General features: G+C 44.9%; 1 protein-coding gene across 1 annotated transcript in view; it reads left to right on the top strand.

Annotated features, from left to right (window-relative positions):
• Positions 1-420: 420 nt before the first annotated feature.
• The window catches only part of Ndel1 (nudE neurodevelopment protein 1 like 1), a 55,540-nt gene continuing 49,960 nt past the window's right edge, over positions 421-6,000 (top strand). Inside the window, exon 1 of the mRNA XM_090349588.1 lies at positions 421-438. The gene's annotated coding sequence lies outside the window, so the exon portion shown is untranslated. The remainder of the gene's footprint in view (positions 439-6,000) is intronic.

The following is a 6,000-nucleotide window of genomic DNA, read 5'->3' as shown; positions in this document are numbered from 1 at the left end:
TGTGTGGTTTTGACTTGGGTCTGCATGGAGCTGACCACAATGACCCTCACTTCCTCTTCTACATTAACTTGTCAGCTTTGCCCTTTAACTCTAACCCCCAAATACAGGAGCGGAAGCAGGAAGTGAAGGAGTGGAAGAGGGCAGATGTTTGCTCCTGGGATCCCCAACCAGGCAATAGGAGATCTGAAGGACTGGCAGGGGACCTGGACCTGGCATCTCCTTTTCCTGTTCCCAAACTCTGACATCTTGCACAACTCCATGAGCAAAGTTGCCTCACCTCCAGATAGCAGCTCAGCCTTGCTGGCACCAGCCACTTCCGGTCCTTGTGTCTCTTTTCTCAGCCACTGATGATCACTCTTCCTGTTGACTTGTGCTTACTGGGTTGGTGGGGGCCCAGGATACTGTGCCAGACCAGGTCTGCTGAGGATTCTGAATCAGGTGACTTGAGACAGCTGGGGATGGGAGAGTGGGGGAGGGTGGGAGCGGGGGCTGGGCCCAGGGGGGAGAGGAGGGTTGGCAGGACAAGCTCTGGGGCAGGGAGCAGCGGTGCTCCTGGTGTCGGAGGACCCTGTCTGGCTACAAGGTGGGGGCTTTCAAAGGCTGAACTCAGTTCATGATAGTCACTGTATCCTGGGGCAGGTAACACTAAGTGTTTGCTTTAATGGTTTCCCGATTGGCACACACTGTGTGTCCCAGATTCATGCGTGCGCACGTGTGTGTGTGTGTGTGTGTGTGTGTGTGTGTGTGTGTGTGTGTGTGTGTTAGTACTGGGGCTTGAGCTCAAGACCTCTGCCTACCACTCTCCCTTTGCTTTTTTGCTTGAAGCGGGTATGCTATCACTTGAACCATAGCTCTACTTCTGGCCTTTGGCTGGTTAATTGGAAATAAGAGTCTCTGATGTGTCTGCCTAGGCTGGCTTTGAACTGCAGTCTTCAGATTACTAAGATTCCAGGTGTGAGCCACCAATGTCTGCTTCATCTCCCAGACCCTCACCTTGCTCTGGCTTTCTATTTCCTGGGCTGAGCAGGTTTCATTGCTCTTGGCTCCACAGGGGTGGGAGGTGGGAGAAAGAGGGGGGATTGGGGATGGGGAGGCTTCTGAGGTTCAGGCAGGTTTATCTGGAGCTGATGGAGATAGAGACCAGGTGCTACTCTGAAACTCTATCCAGATGATGGAGGGGCCAGTGACCAAGACTTGCCTGCCTCCCTGATGAAATTGCTAAACTGCTTATGGGCCAGTTGCTAACTTCTCCAAATGGCAAAACAGTTCTCTTTGGTTTCATTTTTGTGGTATGGAAGCAGAATAATGATTGTGAAGGTGTTCTGTACCCTGTCACATTGAGCTTATTTTAATTTCATTTTCTGAATGGAACTAGGTATATTCCCCCCAGGTACTATGATAGTTGATAAGATTAAAATAATCTGGTATAGATAAAAATCTCTACGCAAGTCTATGAAGATGGACATTGATATATGATTTTTAGATGTTTAAACAACAACAAAAAATTTTTCAGTGTGTGTGCTGGTCCTGGAGCTTGAACTTAAGGTCTGGGTGCTGTCCCTGAGATTTTGTGCTCAAGGCTAGTGCTCTTCCACTTGAGCTATTAGCTCTATTTTTTGACTTTTTTTTTAAGTGCCTAATTGGAAATATGGGTCCCATGGGCTTTCCTGCCCAGGGCTGGCTTTGAACCATGATCCTCAGATCTCAGCCTCCTCAGCAGCTAGGATCACAGGTGTGAGCCACCAGCGCCTAGCTAACTTTTAATTTTATTAAAGCAATACAAAACTTACAGTGAAAAGTAGCAACTACCTGTCCTGCCCCTCCATTTTCAAATGGAGGCAAATAGTGTGGATTATTTTAGTTGATTTTATTTCCAGACAAAGTGTCTATAAGGTTGCTTCTTTATCTGTGTTAGAAATCTATTGATTTCTTGTTCTTTCCCTGCCCATATTATTGCTCCACATCCTTCTGTTATTCCATCAAGTCTAGTTAATTAATATGCGTGGTTATGGTATATATACATGTCATGGCTATAACTTATTATCTGAGCTAGGTAGATGGTGATGGCCATGATAAAGATGCTGATGTTTCCTCTTTGTCTATTTATTTTTCTCCTGGATTTGATAGTTGCCTTGGTTTTCATTTTCTTGCTTTTTTTTTTTTTTTTTTTTTTGCCAGTCCTGGGGCTTGAACTGTCCTTGAGCTTTCTCAAGGCTAGCGCTCTACCACTTGAGCCACAGCACCACTTCTGGCTTTTTCTGTATATGTGATACTGAGGACTGGAACTCAGGGCTTTGTGCATGCTAGGTAACCACTCTACCATTAGGCCACATTCCCGACCATTTGTTTGACTTTTATGCATGTATTGCTGATTCTTTCTCAAAGGAGCTACTTAAATTCCTGTCAATATGATCAGATACATTAGTCATTTCTTACTTTCCCTCCCTCCTTCACTCTCTCCTCCCTCTTCCTTTCAGACTTCCTTTCTGAAGCCTCATATCATCACTCTGGTCAGGAATGGTGGCTATCTAGGCCCGCTGGTATGGTGTCCTGGGACACTCTGAACATCATTTTAGAATTTCCCTTCTTTTCTATGAATCCTCTCCCACTGTTTAATTTTTATTTTTATCATCTTGTGTGTGTGTGTGTGTGTGTGTGTGTGCATTATGAGTGTGTGCCAGCAGTAGGTTTGAATCCAGAGCTTCATGCCCTTGCCTGGCTTTTTCACTCAAGGCTAACACTCCACCACTTGAACCATATATCCTTTTTCTGGCTTCATTTTTCTAGCTAATTGGAAATAAGAGTCTCACAGATGTTTCTGCCTAGGTTGGCTTCAAACTGCAATCCTCAGTTCCCCTGTGTAGCTTGGATTACAGGCATGAGCCACCAGTACCCTGCACTCCATCTTACTGTTGCAAAATATATGTACTAAGCGGGGTGTGGTGGCTCACACCTGTCATCCTAGCTACTCAGAGGGCTGAGATCTGAGGATCAAGGTTCAAAGCCAGCCAGGGCACAAAGGGACCAGAGACTCTTGTTTCTAATTAACCTCTAGAAAACAGGAAATGGGGCTTGGCTCAAGGGTAAGGTGGTAGTCTTGAGCTGAAAAGCCCAGGGACAGTGCCCAGGCCAAGTTCAAGACCCATGACCCACAAAAAATATATATGTACCAAAAAGTACCATTCACATTGGGGTGCAGTCGTCTCTGCAATCATCTCCAGAACCCTTTCCCCTTTTGCACTGGACACTGTATCAATTGATACCAGCTTCCTGCTTCCCCTTCCTTGATTTGGTGAAATACACCCTTCAGTTCATAGGAGGGAAGTGTTTTGAGTTTTGATCAATTGAAAAAAAAAACACCTTTTACTCTCTTTTTTGCGTCCCCATTATCTTATTTTCGGCACTCAGGGCCTTGGATTTGCTCAATTTCTTGAGCCATGCTCCCAGCCCTTTGGCTTTTAGTTTGTATTTTAGATAGGGTCTTTTTTCCCCCCTGGGGTTTCCCCTAGACTTTGATGCACCTGCCTTAGCCTGTGGAGTAGCTGGGATTACAGGCATCATTCCAGCCTTATCTACTGTGGGTGGCTTCCTCTGCGCAACTATATGTGCATTTGAGGGTTGGTTCAGCCCATTTCCTATCGATGCACATTTAAACTTCTCATGAACAAGTTCTGTTTACAACCTCACCTAATAATATTTCTACAAAATATCTGCTTAGTCATCTCCTTCCTTCCTTCCTTCCTTCCTTCCTTCCTTCCTTCCTTCCTTCCTTCCTTCCTCCCTCCCTCCCTCCCTCCCTCCCTTCCTTCCTTTCTTCCATTTTTGGTGAGGGGAATGTGGGAGGGGGAGGATAAAGGTTAGCATGAATTCTTTTCTGGTTAAATTACTTCCAACTCTAAATTAATGGATGTAGACTCATGGATGTTTGCTAGAACTTTCCATGACATTTCTATGTCAGAAGGAAGAATGGAAGAATCCTTGTGGTACTCTCTTTAGGAATGGTGAGGGGAAAAAAGCAGCAACACAAGTGGGTATCTGCACAGCTTACCTGAGAACTAGTAGCTGAAAAGAGAAAATGGAGATAGGGACTGGCCTGTGAGTTGATGACCTGGATTGTGTCCTTGGCTCAATGACCTTGAGCCACCTTGAGGTGGCTGGTTGTCTCTGTTTTCTCCTATGTTAGATGGTTTCCAGGTTCTCTGTATCTCTGACATCCTCTAACTAGAACCTGTGATCCAGGCACTAGTGGTTCATGCCTATAAGCCTATACTCAGGAGCTGAGGCTGTATATTCTATCTGCAGCTTCTTCATGGAGCTGTTCACGGATGGATGTTTGTACAATATGCATCACAGGGCTTGACCCCATACTAAGTGGTCAATAAACGAGAGCTATTTTTATAGCTCGATGAGGGTTATGTAACACAAGGAGAATTATGTCATTGTACAGCATGTATAGGAAGAACTCTGTCTTCTCAAAAGTGGTTTCAGTATTCAGTTTGTCTCTTGGACCAATGCCAGGGAGCACAGGCCAAAGTCACCTCCCTTTTCAGCCTCTGTAGTTCTGCGTCAGGGCCTGGCTGCTCTCCAGATGTGAATCCATTAAACAGACTACCATTGAACATAGATCAGAGAAAAGATACTAGTAGGGCAAGAAATGAAAGCTGTCACTCTCTAAGGAGAAAAGAGGTTCTGGGTATCAGTGAGTGTAACAGACCAAGATAGGTGACTCATCAATGTTTGCGATGCATTTAAGCTAAAAAGCAAAAAGCAATGTCATTTCAAGCCATGATTAAGGAGCATAGAGACCGGAGGCAGAAGAAGTGGGTAGGGCTACAAGTTTTGTTCTATAAAGCCAGGAGCCTGGGTTCTTTTTTCACTGGAGGCTAGTGCTCTACCACTTGAGCTACAGCTCCATTTCTGGCTTTTTTTTTTTTTTTTGCTAGCTAATGAGAGATAAGAGTCTCACACAGTCTTTCTTGCCCTTGGCTTCAACTTGTGATCTTCAGATCTCAGATTCCTGAGTCGCTAGGATTATAGGCCTGAGTGATTGGAAACCTGTGCTTCATCTAACATTTTTTGTTGTTGTTGCTGTAAAATCATGTAGGGCAAAGTACCTTGTGGTGCACATCTGCAATCACCACTACCATCATCTCCAGAACATGCTAAGTGTAAGATGCTTGCTTCCTTCCTTCCTTCCTTCCTTCCTTCCTTCCTTCCTTCCTTCCTTCCTTCCTTCCTTCCTTCCGCCCTCCCTTCCTCTTTCCTATCCTCCCTCCCTCCTTGCCTCTCTTCCTTCTTTCCTCCCTTCCTTCCTTCCTCACTTCCTGTTTCCTTTTTCCGTACCATCACTGGCACTTAAACTTTGGACCTGGGTACTGTCCCTTAGCTTTTGTGCTCAAGGTTGGTGCTGTACCACTTGAGCCACAGCTCCATTTTTGGCTTTTTGCTGGTTAATAGGATGTAAGAGTTTCACAAACTTTCCTCTCCTGGCTGGTTTCAAACTATGATTCTTAGATCTCAACTTCCCAAGTAGCTAGGATTGCACACATGAGCCATCTGTACCTAGCTTCAGCTCTCTTATTTCCCCAAAGATGATCTGTCTACATGCTACTATGAACACACAAAATGACTGCGTGGTGCAAACAAAACAAAACAAAATGAAAACCTACCCTTGATAGTCATTTCTCTTATGGATTAGTAGGAAAATAGAAAATTCTAGGATTTCACAGATGTGTCTGTTTAGGATTAAGTGAGCAAATGTGGAATTTAAGTTCATTTTTAGAGACCATGAGCCAAACTGAACGCAGTGGCTCACACCTTATAATGCTAGTTATTTGGGAGGTAGAGATCGGAAGAGCATGGCTTGAGGCCAGTTCAGGCATAAAAGTTCATGAGACTTCATCTCACTCAATGGCTCGTCCTGTGGTACTTGCCTGGTTTCCCAGCTATGGGATACTCCTGTTATCCCTAGCCACACAGGGAAGTACAAGCTGGAGTTTC

This window comes from Megascapheus bottae, chromosome 17 (assembly GCF_031878675.1).
Source record: "Megascapheus bottae isolate mThoBot1 chromosome 17, mThoBot2.hap1, whole genome shotgun sequence".
In the NCBI taxonomy this organism is placed as follows: domain Eukaryota; kingdom Metazoa; phylum Chordata; class Mammalia; order Rodentia; family Geomyidae; genus Megascapheus; species Megascapheus bottae.
Note: the sequence above shows the minus strand (reverse complement) of the source record. Positions and strands in the feature narration are given on the sequence as shown.